We start from the raw sequence: 9,041 nt of genomic DNA, 5'->3' as shown, positions 1-9,041 counted from the left end.
TCTATTATTTCTACAATGTTGTCACCTTATTATTTTGTACATGATAATATTATTTGAGGGCATTTATTGAAGATTCAGCTTCACTTTGATTTTTCTTAAAAAACTATGCTGTCATTTAAATGACATTTCCAATATATTATGATTTCTATAAAATTGGATCAAACTGTTTTTAATGAGTTTTCTAAGACTATAAACTTATGATAACCTTGGAAATTAAAGTTTTTAACTTTTGGTATAAAGCAAAGAGTACTCATCTTTCCCTGTCTACTCTTTGTGGCCATCTCATCTTCATTTAGCTGTAAATCCCTGGGTGGTGTCTTTATAGATTTGTCTTATGAATTATCAAGTGTTTTGTTGCAGAATAAAAGTAAGAATTTAAATAAGTAATGAATTATGGAGAATATTATTTAAACTTTCACCAAAAGATACAATTAAGAAAGAAAATGCGGCTGGGCAAGGTGGCTAACGCCTGTAATTCCAGCCCTTTGGGAAGTTGAGGCTGGTGGATCACCTGAGGTCAGGAGTTCAAGACCAGCTGGCCAACATGGTGAAACCCTGTCTCTACGAAAAATACAAAAAAGTAGACAGGCATGGTAGTGAGCGCCTGTAATCCCAGCTACTTAGGAGGCTGAGGCAGGAGAATCACTTGAACCTGGGAGGTGGAGGTTGCAGTGAGCCGAGATGATGCCATTGTACTCCAGCCTGGACAACGTGAAACTTCGTCTCAAAAAAGAGAAAGAACGAAAGAGAGAGAGAGAGAGAAAGAAAGAAAGAAAGAAAGAGGGAGAGAGGGAGGGAGGGAAGGGAGGGAGGGAGGAAGGGAGGGAGGAAGGAAGGAAGGAAGGAAATTCAATCCAAAGATTTATAAAACAATAAATGGAAGGTTCTAGTGTAGAGTGAGAAACAGAAGCAATTTAGAATTAAGCCATGTGCTGTTGATTAATAAGAGAATATATGTGTCCTAGCTCATATGTTATACAACATTATATATGTTGTATATAATATATGTTATCTGTTGTATATATGTTAATATATGTATATATGTTAATATATTATATATAATAAATATATAATATATGTTGTATATATGTTAATATAATATATGTTGTATATAATATATATTATATGTTCTAAGGATCCATATAATATGAAAAAAAGCGATGTTTTGGTATGCTTTAAGGTTTCTTTTCAATAGTCATGCAAGAATGGGATGACAATTTTGTAATTATGGCCTTGAGTAAGCAGCTTATTGCATTACGGTATGACAGAAGTACCTGGTGGTCTCAAAATATCCACTACTGTCTTGACCTAATACTTGAAAATTTCACAATTAATAAACCTATGGGGTTATGACATTAAATGCTTAAGTATTATAATTGCATTATATGTGAAGCCTACTCCATTAAATCATAATCACCATTATCACAATGGCACCAATTAAGTTATCACATCGGGTTACCCACCCATCTAAAAGACACAGGAACAAGTTGGCGAGCTTTATGCAAGAAAGAGAGAACAGGGACAGTGTAGAAGAGAAGTTAAAGAAGCTTTGAAAACCACAAAGAGCTAGTTGTTTGATCGCAAGAAGTATCAAATCAAAGATTGGGGATGGTGTTTTTTGTTTTTGTTTTTGTTTTTGTTTTTAGGTGTACAGGAAGTAGAATTTATTGGTGAGTATTAAGAGGGGGGCAGCATATTGGAAGCCCTCGTGAGTGCAGGGCCCGCCATTTGTCCAGAGGACCACGATTGGGGATGTACTTGACCCCACAGCCATCTGGGATGAGCCGCTTTTCAGCCACCATGTCTTCAAATTCATCAGCATTGAACTTGGTGAAGCCCCACTTCTTTGAGATGTGGATCTTCTGGTGGCCAGGAAACTTGAACTTGGCCCTGCGCAGGGCCTCAATCACATGCTCCTTGTTCTGCAGCTTGGTGCGGATGGACATGATAACTTGGCCAATGGAACCCTGGCCACAGTGCCCTGGGGCTTTCCAAAAGCACCTCGCATGCCTGTTTGGAGCCTGTCAGCCCCAGCACAGGACAACATCTTGTTGATGCGGATGACGTGGAAGGGGTGGAGCCGCACCCGGATTATGGCAGCCATCCTTGCCGCAACTTTTTACCATCTGCTTATTGGCACAAATTTGGGCAGCCTCCAGGGCTTCAGAGGACAGCTGCTCATATTCATCTGACACCTTGTGGCCACAGAGCAGAAACTCATCCACTTTTGCCATCTTCCGCCCTAGGTCAAAGATGCGAATCTTGGCATCAGGAACACCTCGGCAGAAGCGAGACTTTGGGTACGGCTTGTTCTTACAATATCGGTAACAACGGGCGGGGCGGCGGCCCATGGAGATCTTCAGTGGCGCGCCGAAGGGAAAGAGGGGGATGGTGTTCTTAAAGGCGATAACAAATGGCCAACTAGTAGCTCTACTTTTAGGTAGCCCGTGTCCAGATTATTGCAGTTTTAGATATGATACACTGAAAAGTGTTCCTTTGTATTAAAGACTTACTTTATTTTTTGTATATAATCTAGTTTTTCTTCTATAAGTTAGGATATCAATAATCATCGTTTTAAGATTTTGGAATGTTCTGAGGAAAGCCATGGGTAGCTGTACAGATTGAGATTTACTTTTATACATCCAAATAAATCCACAAGGAAGAGAAAAACATACTTTATGTGTTAGTCAGTAGAATTGGGACTTCAGTATTGTTTGGAAAACCACTCAGGTTCATGATGCGATGAAGGAGGCATCACTAAGGTTTGGCAAAGAAAATATCCTTGGTTAAAATCTCTTCTTTAGAAACCCAAATAATCACACTATATTCCTCAGACAGTATGGATTATAATATATAAAGACTAAAAATGTAATACATAGGAACCTGATAATTAAAAATTCAGATGTGTTTATATTTTCTATTATTGGTAGATTTTTTTAAAAAAGATTCCTTTTGGCTGGTATTAAATTTGAAATAAATTTGAAAATCACAAAGTTTATAAAAAGTTTTTTTTTTTTTGAGATGTAGTCTCGCTCTGTTGACTAGATTGGAGTGCAGTGGTGCAGTCTCAGCTGACTGCAACCTCCGCTTCCTGGGTTGAAGCGATTCTCCTGCCTCAGCCTCCCGAGTAGCTGGGATTACAGGTGCATGCGCCACCTGGCTAATTTTTGTATTTTTAGTAGAGACAGGGTTTTACCATGTTGGCCAGGCTGGTCTCAAGCTTCTGACGTCAGGTGATCTGCCTGCCTCGGCCTCCCAGAGTCCTGGGATTATAGTCATGAGCCACAGCACCTAGCACATAAAAGTTTTTTTTTTTAACTTTCATTTGTATTCCACATTAGGAGTCTTGTAAGGCATTATGTCATATTTTTAAAATATTTAAATTAATTTGCTAACAATGCCTTCCTATTGTGTGCATTAGACATACCATAAAATTTATGTAAAACTTGGGCATAAAGCTGAACTGTAAAGATTTTAAGCTTTTCTTAATAAAGGAACTCAGAAAATATTAAATATAATTTGATTTATTTTAAGAAGATTTAGAACAACTATTTCATGAACTCTTTTGAGCACATACTCCATGCCAAGCCCTATACTAACTGCTAAGGGAGTAGAGGGATAAGTAAACTTGATATTTGCGTGAATCATCTGGTATTTTCTGCAATGTAGTTTTTGTGAGAATGATGATCTGTAGGTTAGGCTAATGGTGAAATGACTCAAGTTATGGAAGTCTCAAATTGGGTAGACTTGCTTTCAGAGGTATTGGGTAAATGCTTAGGTACTGGAAAGAAGATGGGGGATCATAGGCAGGTACAAGTTTCTTAGAACACTCAGTTTTCAGAATCAGAGTATGGCTATCGTTGGAACTAATTTTATTCTGATCTAGAGAAAAACTGAGGGTATTTTTATATCGTACCTAGCTAGATCCAGGTTTAGTTACATAGCCTAGAATAGTCCAGTGTGTGATGATAAGTGTAAGTACTGCAAAGTACTATGTCTGTACAAGGTAAGGAGGAAGAGAGACTGGGCATGGTGGCTCACACCTGTAATCCCAGCACTTTGGGAGGCTGAGGCCAGTGAATTTGTTGAGGCCAGGAGTTTGAGACCAGCCTGGCCAACATAGTGAAACACCTTTCCTACTAAAACTATAAAAAATTAGCCAGGCATGGTGGCATGTACCAGTAATCCCAGCTATGTGAAAGGCTGAGGCATGAGAATCGCTTGAACTCAGGAGGTGGAGGTTGCAGTGAGCCGAGATCACGCCACTGCACTTCAGCCTGGGCGACAAGCAAGACTCTGTCTCAAAAGAAAAAAAAAAAGGGAGAAAGAGAGATAGAAATCTAGATAGATAAATAAGAACTCTCATAACTCTATAGCAAAATAATAATAATAAAAATAATAATCTGATTAAAAAATGGGTGAAAGACCAGAATAGGTATTTCTCAAAAGAAGACATACAAATAGACAACAGGTATATTCAAACAATGCTCAATATCACACAAGTTCAGAGAAATGTAAATCAAAATACAATGAGATATCATCTCACCTCAGCTAGAATAGCTATTATTAAATATCAAAAAGACAAAAATAACATGCTGACGAGGATGTGGAGAAAGAAGAATGTTTGTACACTATTGGTAGGAATGTAAAGTAGTGCAGCCATGATGGAAAACAATATGAGAGTTCCTAAAAAACCAAAAGAACTACCATATGAACTAAGAATTCTACTGCTGGATATATATCCAAAAGAAAACAAATTGGTATAAATAACAAACACGTATTTATTGCAGCACTATGCACAATAGCCAAGATATGGAATCAACCTAAGTGTCTATCAATGGATGAAAGGATGAAGAAAATGGTATATAAACACAATGCAATATTAAAAAAGAATGAAATTCTGTCATTTGCAGTGACGTAGATGGAACTGGCGGTCATTATGTCAAGTGAAATAAGTCAGGCACAGAAAGACAAATTTTTCTCACTCATATTTGGGAGCTAAAAAAGTGGATCTTATGGAAGGTGGAGAGTAGAATGGTGGTTACCAGCAGCTGGGAAGACAAGGGAGGAGAAGGGACAAAAAGTTGGTTAAAAGGAACAAAAATACAGTTAAATAGAGGGAATAAGTTCTAGCATTTGACAGTACAGTAGGAAAATTATTGCTAACAATAATTTATTGTATATATCAAAATAGGTAAAAGATTTCTAATATCCCCAATGCAAAGAAAAGATAAATGTTTGAGTTGATGAATAAGTCAATTACCTTGATTTGATCATTGCACATTGTATACAGATAAAAAAAATCACATATGCACCAAAAATGAACTATTAAATATCAATAAAAAGAAGCAAATAATAAAAGAAAAACAAATAAATAAATTCAAGCTAAATCTAAAAATTTTTTTTAAAAAATGTAGTTGGACTGTGAAAGATGGGGAATAACAAATTTAAAAAATTTGTCATAGGCAGAGTAATGCTGCCAGTAGAGGTCCACAACCTAATCCCAGGAATCTGTGAATATGCTACGTTACATTTAGGTTGCAGATAAGATAACAAATCAGTTGACCTTGAGATAGGAAGATTATCCCAGATTATCCTGGTGGGTCCAACGTAATCACTAGAGTCCTTATGTGGATTAGATGGAAAAGGAAAACAGAGTGAGATAACCAGAGGAATGGCAGTGTTCTGGCTTTCAAGATGGAAAAAGTTCATCAGCCAAGTAATGTGGGTGGCCTCTAGAAGCTGGAAAAGGCAAGAAATAGATTCTTCCCAAGAGCCTGAACATGGAGAACAAAGCCCTGCTGTCACCTTGGTTTTAACCCAATGATTTAGTGATTCTATAAAGTAGTTAGTATCATTCAATAAATTCTTTTGCTGCTTAAGTTAGTTAAAAAGGATTGTGTTGCTTTCAGCTAAGAACCCTGACCAAGAGAGGGGTCAAATGAGAAAACAATATGGAATTAACTTTTAAAAAGTGAGCAAATAATTTTCAATGGAATTAAACGATCAATTTCAGACTTCTGACCTCCAGCACTGGAAGATAATACATTTGGGTCAAGTCATTCAGTTAGTGGTCATTTGTTATAACAGCAATAGGATACCCACACTATGGAAGTCAAATATTATGAGCTTCATTTTTCTCAAATCCAAAAGAGAGTTTTAATACTCACTTCCTAAACAATAGTATCAAAATCTGATTGCAAAACTTATATGATATAATGTATTTGAAGTATTTAGCATATGGCTAAACAACTATGAAATGTTTAGTCAGTGTCATTATGGTATGCAGCTCTTCATGTTGGAAAGAGGTTCAGAATCACTTCCTTTAACATCTTTCTATTATATCTTATTCTCAGAGAGAGTTTTTAACCTATGCACCGATGCTATGTATTGGTGTACTGAAAAATCAGCCCACAGTTTACAAATCATTTTAGATAGCATTTAACAGAGTTCCGCATCAGAAGCAAATGTCTAAGGTGCAGAGATGTGAAATAGAACAGAAGTTGACAGCTTAGACTGAAAACTGGCTAAGGGCAGAAGTTAAGGGTAGAAGTAAATGGAAACATTTCAAGCAGGACAAAGAATACCTTGGGGAAGAAGATTGCAAAAAAAAAAAAAAAAAATCACTAAAACACACAGTGTTTGTTTGATGTCTGGTGCTGTTTATTTGATGCCCAAGATGATCCTATGAAGTAGGTATTTAACCATCTCCGTTTGGTACAAAACTTAAATGAGACAATTAATATAACCAAGTCACACAACTAGTAAGAGGCAAAGCTGAAATTCGAGTCTGGACAGCCTGACTTCAGAATTTATGCTCTTTATCTTTAAGCTCAAGTGATACTGCAATGTCTGAAACATATTTTCCAATTTTAGGCCCTAAAGGGCTCTCAATCTAAATACAATATTATTAATTTAAAACCAGCAGAAAAATGTAGAAAAAATTGGATATTTGGCTCAAAATAACTTGCGGGCATTTGTTCTATATGTGATTGCCATCCTTAGTATATTTGGGAGAAATTCCAGTGTTATGAGTTGTGCCCTCTGATGTGAAACTTAGAACCCAAATTCTTAGGCTCTGTCATTGCTGCAGAGTAAGCACATGATGTGCATGAGGCTTTAATTTGGAGAAAATAAACATTTCATGGAGCTTCCGTTTGGTTGGTGTCTGGCACTGACTACCAGATCAATTTCATGATGCAGGCGTGACATCAGTGCAGAAAGCAGTAATGATGGCTATAAAGTAAATCTGGGCCTGGTACTTGGTGGTAGTAACAGAAGTTGTACTGACTACAATTTCTTACAGTTGTCTGGCATGATTTGGGCCTTTACTATTCTTGGAAGTTTAGTCTCAAGTCTGTTTCTCCAGCTCTGTCAACAATCCTATAAAATAGTATCATTCAATAAATCCCTTTTCTGCTTAAGTTAGTTAAAGAGGATTGTGTTTTCGGCTAAGAACCCTGACCAAGAGAGGGGTCAAATGAGAAAACAATACAGAATTAACTTTTAAAAAGTGGGTAAAATAATTTTCAATAGAATTAAAGGATCAATATACATAATTAAACAATAAAAAAGAAATAAATGTTAATACATTATCCAATCTCTCATTGTAAAATAGTTTTGTGTTAAAATAATTATATGAATTAGAGAAAAGAGTGATAGGTTATACTATATTTAAATATATTATTTTTGAAAATAAAAAGGTTACAAATAGCCAAGGGAATTCTCATAGCAATAAGATATATGGAGATTTGCTGTCTTTACCACATATATCAATAATAAATGTGTTAAGATCATAAATATAAATGGACGGAGACCATAAACACATAGAAATAATAAAACATGAAAAACATTTAACCTTATCAGTAAACAAATAAAAATTAGAAAAACTGCAAGTTTTTTTTTAAACCTATGATTAACAAACATTTGAAAAATGATGATAATGTTGGTGAAGGCAAAGTGAAATGCTGGTAAATTTTTATAATTTCTATAAAGTGATATAATGCTTTTAGAAAATTATGTGGTACCATGTATAAATACTTTAAAATATTTATGATTTTTGATGAGAATTGTATTGAATTTGTAGATTTTTTTTGCCCTCTGGTGATTGTTATGATATTGATTCTACCCATCCATGAGCATGGGTTGTGTTTCCATTTGTTTATGTCATCTTTGATTTCTTTCAGCAGTGTTTTGTAGCTTTCCTCGTAGAGTTTTTCAAGTGCACAACCTCTCTTGATTAGGGATATTCCTAAGTATTTTATCTTTTTTTTTGCAGCTATTGTAAAAGGGGTTGAGTTCTTGATTTGATTCTTTTTTTTTTTTTTAAATTATACTTTAAGTTCTAGAGTACATGTGCATAACGTGCAGGTTTGTTACGTATGTATACTTGTGCCATGTTGGTGTGCTTCAACCATTAACTCGTCAGCACCCATCAACTCGTCATTTCATCAGGTATAGCTCCCAATGCAATCCCTCCCCCGCCCCATGATAGGCCCTGGTGTGTGATATTCCCCTTCCCGAGTCCAGGTGATCTCATTGTTCAATTCCCACCTATGAGTGAGAACATGCGGTGTTTGGTTTTCTGTTCTTGCGATAGTTTGCTGAGAATGATGGTTTCCAGCTGCATCCATGTCCCTACAAATGACAAAAACTCATCCTTTTTTATGGCTGCATAGTATTCCATGGTGTATATGTGCCACGTTTTCTTAATCCAGTCTGTCACTGATGGACATTTGGGTTGATTCCAGGTCTTTGCTATTGTGAATAGTGCCGCAATAAACATACGTGTGCATGTGTCTTTATAGCAGCATGATTTATAATCCTTTGGGTATATACCCAGTAATGGGATGGCTGGGTCATATGGTACTTCTAGTTCTAGATCCTTGAGGAATCGCCATACTGTTTTCCATAATGGTTGAACTAGTTTACAATCCCACCAACAGTGTAAAAGTGTTCCTATTTCTCCACATCCTCTCCAGCACCTGTTGTTTCCTGACTTTTTAATGATTGCCATTCTAACTGATGTGAGATGGTATCTC

At 36.3% G+C, this 9,041-nt stretch overlaps 1 pseudogene; it reads right to left on the bottom strand.

The window, feature by feature from the left end:
- Nucleotides 1-1,649: 1,649 nt before the first annotated feature.
- LOC102125490 (large ribosomal subunit protein uL16-like) lies at nucleotides 1,650-2,351 on the bottom strand (annotated as a pseudogene).
- Nucleotides 2,352-9,041: the final 6,690 nt, after the last annotated feature.

This window comes from Macaca fascicularis, chromosome 12 (genome assembly GCF_037993035.2).
Source record: "Macaca fascicularis isolate 582-1 chromosome 12, T2T-MFA8v1.1".
In the NCBI taxonomy this organism is placed as follows: Eukaryota; Metazoa; Chordata; class Mammalia; order Primates; family Cercopithecidae; genus Macaca; species Macaca fascicularis.
This window is presented reverse-complemented; position numbering and strand designations above follow the sequence as displayed.